This window comes from Pseudopipra pipra, chromosome 4, assembly GCF_036250125.1.
Source record: "Pseudopipra pipra isolate bDixPip1 chromosome 4, bDixPip1.hap1, whole genome shotgun sequence".
NCBI lineage: Eukaryota > Metazoa > Chordata > Aves > Passeriformes > Pipridae > Pseudopipra > Pseudopipra pipra.
In genome coordinates, this window is record NC_087552.1 from 26,409,640 (window position 1) to 26,417,338 (window position 7,699).

The 7,699-nt window shown below is 43.9% G+C and overlaps 1 protein-coding gene across 2 annotated transcripts in view; it reads left to right on the forward strand.

Annotated features, from left to right (window-relative positions):
* TET2 (tet methylcytosine dioxygenase 2) overlaps positions 1–7,699 on the forward strand; it is a 71,617-nt gene that overhangs the window by 23,049 nt on the left and 40,869 nt on the right. The window lies entirely within an intron of this gene.

The window sequence follows — 7,699 nt, forward strand, 5'->3', positions numbered from 1 at the left end:
AGGACCAAACCATCCATTGCAGTTTAGTGGATAAAATAAAACCTCTTAGAGCATACCAGAAGCTACAAATAGTGATTTAAATTTTATTTTTTTTTAATAATAGAAATACTTCCTTGGGATCTCTCTGGTGTCTGTGTATGGGTATAAAGCTGGCTTAATAACAGAAGCCAAAGGCTTCTGTGTTCACAGTTCAGACCCAAATGGGAAGTTGACATGTGAGGTAATTTAGTAGTCTAGATCCTGATCTGATGATGTGTACCTAAAAGGCACGAGGAATAGTTCAGTTCCACACTTGCTCCAGACACTCACATTCCTGACAGAGAGAGGCTAGTGCATAACTGTAACACTACCCATGGTGACAGTCAGGTGATGGGGTTGTGGCTGGGATTGCTCAGGTCTTTATATTACTCTTGACTTATGGTCACCTTCTGGAGGTGAAAGCAGAGCACTTGAGCAGAGCAGGCATCCAGCTAGACCACTGGGATACCAAGGGGTATAGAAACTATGATAAGTCATTCCTGGTTTGTCTGGGGTGGAAGGTGTTAAACGAGGGCATTTCCTTCTTCGGGAAATGGGTACTTGCAATAGAAAGTTATTTTTAGTCACTCTGTGCTGCAGGAGTTGATACATAGAGCCCTGACCTGTCTGCTGATAACACATTACCTCATTTGCAGCTCCACTGTTGACGTGTGCTCCACTATGTCCTTGCTTGAACCTGGCAGGCACCGTGTGGTACAGCTGTCGTGGCATCGTTTGAAGGAGTACACTGCAGCAAGGAGGTTGCTACTTTTCAAGCTGATGCAGAAACCCCAAACAAACTCTCAGTAGCAATGTCTCTTAGCAGTAAGGCACAAGGGGACAGGCTTACTTCTGCGTTACACCAGGAATATCTGGAACGGTACCATTTTACAGCAGCGCAGTCACACCGTCTCACTGTGCTAATGCCACTGCTCAGACCTTGAGCCAAAACTCAACCAGTGGGGCTCTGCTGATATCAGTGGATCTACCCTGATCTACAGCAGTGCAACATCTGCCCTTGTCTCCCCATTTCTTCCAAAATTACCAGATATTTTTGGCAAAGGAAACAGGGCATCTTTAGCAAGTGTTCAGTCTCCTTATAAAGCTTGGCGCAAACACCTATGACTACCCCACCGACTGCCTTCCTTCTCCCTGCCAGGCTTTCACTGCTGCCAGCGCAGCGCCACATCCATCTGGACAGCCAGACAAGTTACTCCCTTCGAAGGCAGCCCGGTTGCCTTTCCATGAATTGGCGCAGGGATGGCATGGCACCGTGCCGATGGACTGGAAGCCTTCCGCCGGGAGTGCGCACGTCACCCCTGTGGCACGCTCGACATCCCTTGGCCTGAGGCCCATGGCCTGCAATCCCGAGTCAATGCTCAAACTAGGTTTGTCACCCAGCTGACAGTGTAGTGACCTTACTCCATGACACAGATTTGGTTCCATGGGTCACAGAAGAGATATCGTATAAGCCATTTGATCATTTTGAATGGGGCATTCAGAGCAGCTATTATGAACTAACTAGATGGGTAAATTCATCCTCATGTGTATTTTTGCCTGTATAGTCACTAGAGATGTTTTTCTCATCATGTCCATCACTGTTACCATTTGGTCACACCACGCTAGCTCTAGAAGGAAGTAAGAGCAAGAATGTCATTCACAGAAAGCTGTACTTTACAATTTTGTTAATGTTTAACTTTAAAAGGAAGAAATCAGAAAGTCTTATTTCTTCTCTCCTTTCTTGCCTGTATAAACTTTGTTTCACCTCTCGCTTGCTATGTTCACTTTCTGCAACTTGAAAAATATCACTGCTTTATTTCAAAACTTGCTTTTGTAAGCTTTTTCTTCCACTACCCAGAACCTCTTTTTTCATATCTAGCCTTCCCCATTTCACATTCTTACTCATCTATTCTTGCCCTCCTTTAAGATCCTTCCTTTGATCTCATTGCTTTTTTTCCCAAAGAAGGCCAGCCATCTGGTTAATCTAACCAAGGACTGCATCTGTATCTGGATACCTACAGCACTCTCCTTGCTCGATTCTTGGCAGCCTGCTTGCTCCCAAAGCACCTACACATTTTCTTGTGTGACGACCCTGCTTCCCTTCGTGTCCTTCAAATTTCTCTCTTCAGTTCCCGCCACCAAACTTTGCAACTATTTTCAACTGTTTCCAAAACAGTTCCCAAATTAAATATTAGGCAGGGACTTCTAACACATTCCCAGCTGCCTGCCCCTTTTGGTTCTGAGGCTCTCCAGCCTTTCACATATGTGTCACTTTGATGTGTGTGAAATGTTCCCTGGGAAAACTTGTTGACTGGCGCGAAATTCTTAGCATGACTTAGCATGCATTAAAACAACACAGAATCTTTCTAAACTGCACCACCTCTCTGCCCTACCCCTTTCTGAAGCATTGCTCTGGGCTTTATTTCTGATTTACTGTCCCCAAAACATCACTTACTAAGTTTTTCTCCATAGAAGACAAAAAAGCTGTCAATCCAAAGTACTGTCCTCTAGCCTGTCCCAAATTACAGTAAGTCTGTCACTTCAAAAAGGCTTGCTTGGTTTTACTTCTTACCTTTTCACCTCCTTCTGTGAACCCAAACAAGGAGTGTCTTCTGTGAACCTGTTCCACTTGCCTCCAGAAGAGCTCCTTACATAATCCTTACCGGGGATTGTGGGGTCCAGGAGTCAACTACTGTCCAGGCTTGTTTAAAAACTGGCTTTCTCTGTTGTCTCCTCTGCACTTCCAACTCTTACAGATAGTGTTCCCTGGTGTCCTCTGACTTGTGGTTAAGGTGGTATGTCTGACAGCTTTCTGCGTTTTGGTTTGAACATATTTCCCTCACCCATGAATACCAGCAACCATTCTGCTCACTACCACAAGCTACTGCAGTCATATATCCCTTGTGTGTCTAGAAAAATACATATTAAGCTAGTGTCCCAGCAAAATGGGTAATATGGGATGATACTGTGCATATGCACCTGCCCATCCCCCCCAAAGAGAGTCCAGTGCAACTGTCAGTTTTCAGCCATATGTGACAGATTTAGTGCTCCAACTGTTGTGAAGGTCGGAAGCTGGGTAAAGGAAAAAACCCTGTAAATATCCCAGCAATGGAACAACCAATACATAACTTCCCATGTCATTAAACGCCAGAGAACCCTCATGGGAGAGAGCCTCTAAACATGTTCCAGCCACAGGAGAAGTTTCCCGGAAGCAGGAGAGTTTCACTGCTGAAACTCTCAGTCACTCAAGGAAAGCAAACTCAGCCTTCCTAAGGCTTGCTGCTCCTGAAACTACCTCCTTGGAAAGCATGACCTGGGTCCCAAATCAGGAATAGTTCCCATTCCAGTCAGAATCATTTAGCGTTTGCATTTCTGCTCAGGAGTAACAAATACTAGTTCACAACATGTGTTCTTAAATCTCAGAATACAAGTAATGGTACTGAAACCCCTTGGAAAGATGTTATCTCTTAGGTTAGTGTTTAGGTATAAAAAGCTCTGTAAGGAATTCTGGATAATGACAGATATGTACCAATTCTGGAGAAACCATCAGCCTGTTGGGGTTTGATCTACTAATTTTCACGTCATAGCACTTCTTCAGCATAGCATTTATACTTCTTCAGCACAGAGGTTTTTGTATAACCTGCTCACTGCAGAATAACCTACTTCAGTGGGATAGAGGTACAGCTTTACAGAACCCTAATAAAGGTATTTATTCAGTAGAAATTGCAAGACAATCTGAGAGGTCTTGAGGAAGTCTCAGACTATGTATTCATACTGAAACAACTACCATAAAAGGCAAGAAAAAACTCTTTTACATAGTGCTGAAGTGATTTAGAATAACCTATGCAAGGCTCGAGGGAGGAAGGAAAGCACATGGCTGAAAACACTCAGGAATATTTTGGCTTGCACACAGTGTCATACCCACTAGTACAGTTAGTCACATTTCTATATATAGCTCTGTGTATCCCCAAGATTGTCAAGGTATTTTGTACAGTTTATATAAATAAAAACCCAACATGTAAAGATCGCTCCTTTGAGTTCCTGCCCTTTCCTTACTCTGAACAAAAATGTAGTTAACTATTTCAGAGGAAGACAGATTTTGTGCCTGTAAATCAAGTTACTTCATCTTTTTGTGTTGAGGGTTTGGTGCTGACATAAAGGGAAGGTGGTTTTACACCTGGAAATATGAGCCCCACTTCCTGCCGCATTTGGCTTTTCCTTGTAACAAAGTTAATTTATCTGCTTAGCAAGGGAGGTCCAGTATTGCAGCTCAAGGTGGAATTGCACTTTTTGGAATTACTGCACTTTTTTTTTTTTTGCATAACACTTTGACCTCAGCTTCATAAGGCTGATTCTGGCAACTGTCCACATGTTGGCAGGATCTTGTGGAGGTCAGCAGCAGTCCCACAAGCCACGTATGGGACTGGCAATCAAATGCCACGGGCTGGCATTACAGGGAGTGGGCTACCAAAACACCAGTGGTACGCACAGAGCTCAGGTGCCCTGCGGGAGAGCTGCATCCAGGCATCTGATCTGTGCATCCTGTGGTCACCAAACCTGCACACCTGACTTCTGATAAAACAGGCCCTAAGGACCATCTCTCCAGAGGCGTTTAGAAATCTAGAGAGTCAGATGGGTGCTTCTGGAATTCCACCAAGTTTCCAATTACCTTTGTAAATCCCCATGACGTGCCTCTCTGCATATCTGCTTAAACACCACTGCACATTTTGGCCCGTTTTTTGATCATTTCTTCACTCAAGTTTTGCTGAGTGCCACACTGTTGCCCCTTCCTAGCCTCAACAGGAATAAACATGGCTTCTCCCCCACGTCCCTGCACGTTTCAGGTGCTCAAACAGCAGCCTGGCTGCGCGTGGAGTGGAGAGCTGCTTCCTCAGCAAGTTCCTATCAGGCAGCTGGCTCAGACCCAGCGAGGAGGCTGCCTCCAAAGCACGTGGATGCACATGCAGCTTTTTCCAGCACAGCAGAGCTATTCCTCTCCAAGTCTAGAGATCAAGGTCCTCACAAGGAGCCAACTCCTTTCTCCCTTAGGGATTTGTGCATTCTGCCTGCAGGAAAACTCTTATGCGCTTGAAAGTTTCACAGCGATTATTCCCAGGTTTAGACAACAATGAACCCACATGCAGTGGAGTGACAGTGAAAGCAGTTCCTCAGTGCTCCCTGTACGCACAGAGCTGCTGTTAGTCACGCACAACAGCTAGATAAAAATCCAGCCTGTTGCCTCACGATCTCTGATCACTGTGGAAGTCTTTCTGTTGCCTGGTTTGCAGCAGTAACCTCACCATTGCATTCGTCTCTTGCATTTGCTGGTTTTCCCCATTACACAACCCGGTTAGCTATTTTTCCTGAATTAAAGTTACTCCCATTCCTTGCATGCTTCCATGATTACCCCACGATTATCTATGATGTAATTAAGAGCTCTGCCCATTTGGCATCATGTGTGCACTCTGGAGTAATGCTCTTGGTGCCTTCTGGTTTCCAAGCAAGGCCATGGGAGGACAGACATTCAGCTGAGCGGAACCCAAAGGGTTTTCTCACTGAGACCTACCTTCCTGGCTTCATGGAAAATCTGTTTATTCTCCTTATGAATACCCAAAATACTTTTGGGACAACAGAAACAGAATTCTTATGCTTAAGCATAGTTCCTCCTTTTTCATTATAATTAAGAGTTGCCTGGAATGACTCACCTTTCCCCATACACCCCCTCTTAATGACTTCCTCCTGGATTGTACCCTCCCAGCAATGCAGGCAGCCATCAGGGTGAGAGAAGAAAGGGACAACCACCCTTGGTATTTTCTTCAGACAAAACCGTTCCTGAAGTGTTCTTTCCTTAGTGTGTTCGTTATTGTTGTCCAAAAAATAATGAAAGGAAAAACGTGCCTATGTTAACTTGTCAGGGGAAGGAAGCAGGGCAAGAGGCTTGTTTTTAATTAGTCATTTTGTGAACATTTGTGCAAGGACAGAGTCTGCTGCCAAACAGCATCTCAATTAGCATGTCCCTGTGGGCAGACCTTGCTCGGGCTGATCTGTGGTTTACAAAGGTGGCAGAGAGAGAATCCTCTTTTATGTGTTGCTGGGATAGGAGACTGGTACAGTGGGTGCTGTCTGACTGGGAGCAGTGACCCAGGTCAGTAAACCTGGCTTGGCTTCTGTGGGACTGCAGTGGGGTGGTGCACAGGAGCAGGCTGTGGGACCCCACCAGGCATGGAGCAGGAAGCTGTTTCTAGTGCTTTGTTAGGGAAGAGAGGTGAAATGTGAAGTAAGACATGGATGAGGCAGGATTTGAGAAAGTAAAAGTACACTGAGCAAAGACATGCAAACCCAGACAGCAGTTTTTGTCACTGATTGGTATTCCTTTGCAAAGACCACTGTTTTTATCAAGTTCTCCAAACTTGGAGGGAATATTGGGAAGGGGAGGGCTGAAGGAGAATTGAAGGAAAGGAATATTTTTTTATTCAGAAAATTAATGAAGAGTATTTTTTCCTGGTGAAAACAACGTATGCATCCAGGCTTCAAAAAACACAGGATATTTTGCCACAGAAATATTTTTAAAGTTTTGGCTTTTTTGTCACACAGCAGAAGCATGTTTTGCATCACTGAAACTCCCTGAGGAGTGCAGTAGCATTTCTCAGCATGTTAATTGTCACACAGTGCAGCGGGTAGCTTCTGCTCAGGAGAAGGGGCTGGCAGTAAAGAGATTAAAATGATGATTCAATCAGGAGACTCTCGGAAATCTGCCTAGTGACTATTTTTTTTTATAAGGACTCAGGCTCTGTGGCATAGTTACAAAGGAGGAATCTTAATTAAAATTAGCAGGCAGATGAAGCATTTGAATGGGCATCTTTCAATTCTTTTTCCCTTTCAGCTCACAGTAAACCCTCTTCTCCTTTTCTGTCTTTTCTCACAACAGCTTAAGTTTGCTTGAACAGTTTTGCTTGTCCATTTTCTTTCTGTCACAAAAAAAAATCCCTTAAATTATACCCACTCTAGAATGTGATGCAAATAACTTGCATTTCTATGATTCCTTTCAGGCAGGAACAATTTAGAGGCAGTTCTGCCTCTTATCAGCCTGTGAGTTAGTCTGTGTATCACTCACTATCCCCTGTTACAGCTTGCGAAACAGGCACAGACATTAACTTAGGGTCTGCATCATAATTAGCTTTTGCTGGGTGTCCATAACAGAAGTTACATGTGGTTTATCTGCACGTTTATCAGATCAGAACAGAAATGTTGCTCAGCTCTGGCTTCAGCTGCTTCTGTTTCTGACACCTGTTGACAGTTAGGAATACATTTTTATGCACTAGGAAAGGCAAGCAAAAACTCTAACTGTGAAGATCTTAAAGCTAAAATAAGCCCTTGAGCTTTCATGTATACATATACATATGTATAAAACATGCAAGATTTCACTGCTACTAGCAAAACTCATGCCATACTACATGAATTCAGATATAGGTGTTATAAATAAGGGTAACCAACAATTTAATTTGCACCTTCTGTTTCACTACCCATTAATCGTGCAGGAAAAGCAGGCAAAGCTCGATTGCCTGCTTTCACCAGAGAAAACTCAAACCCATTTCATATGTACGGTGTCACTTCCTTAAACCATATTTTCCTGACAGAGCAGATAGCAAAGAAAGCACATGCTCTTGAGTAAGTGACAACA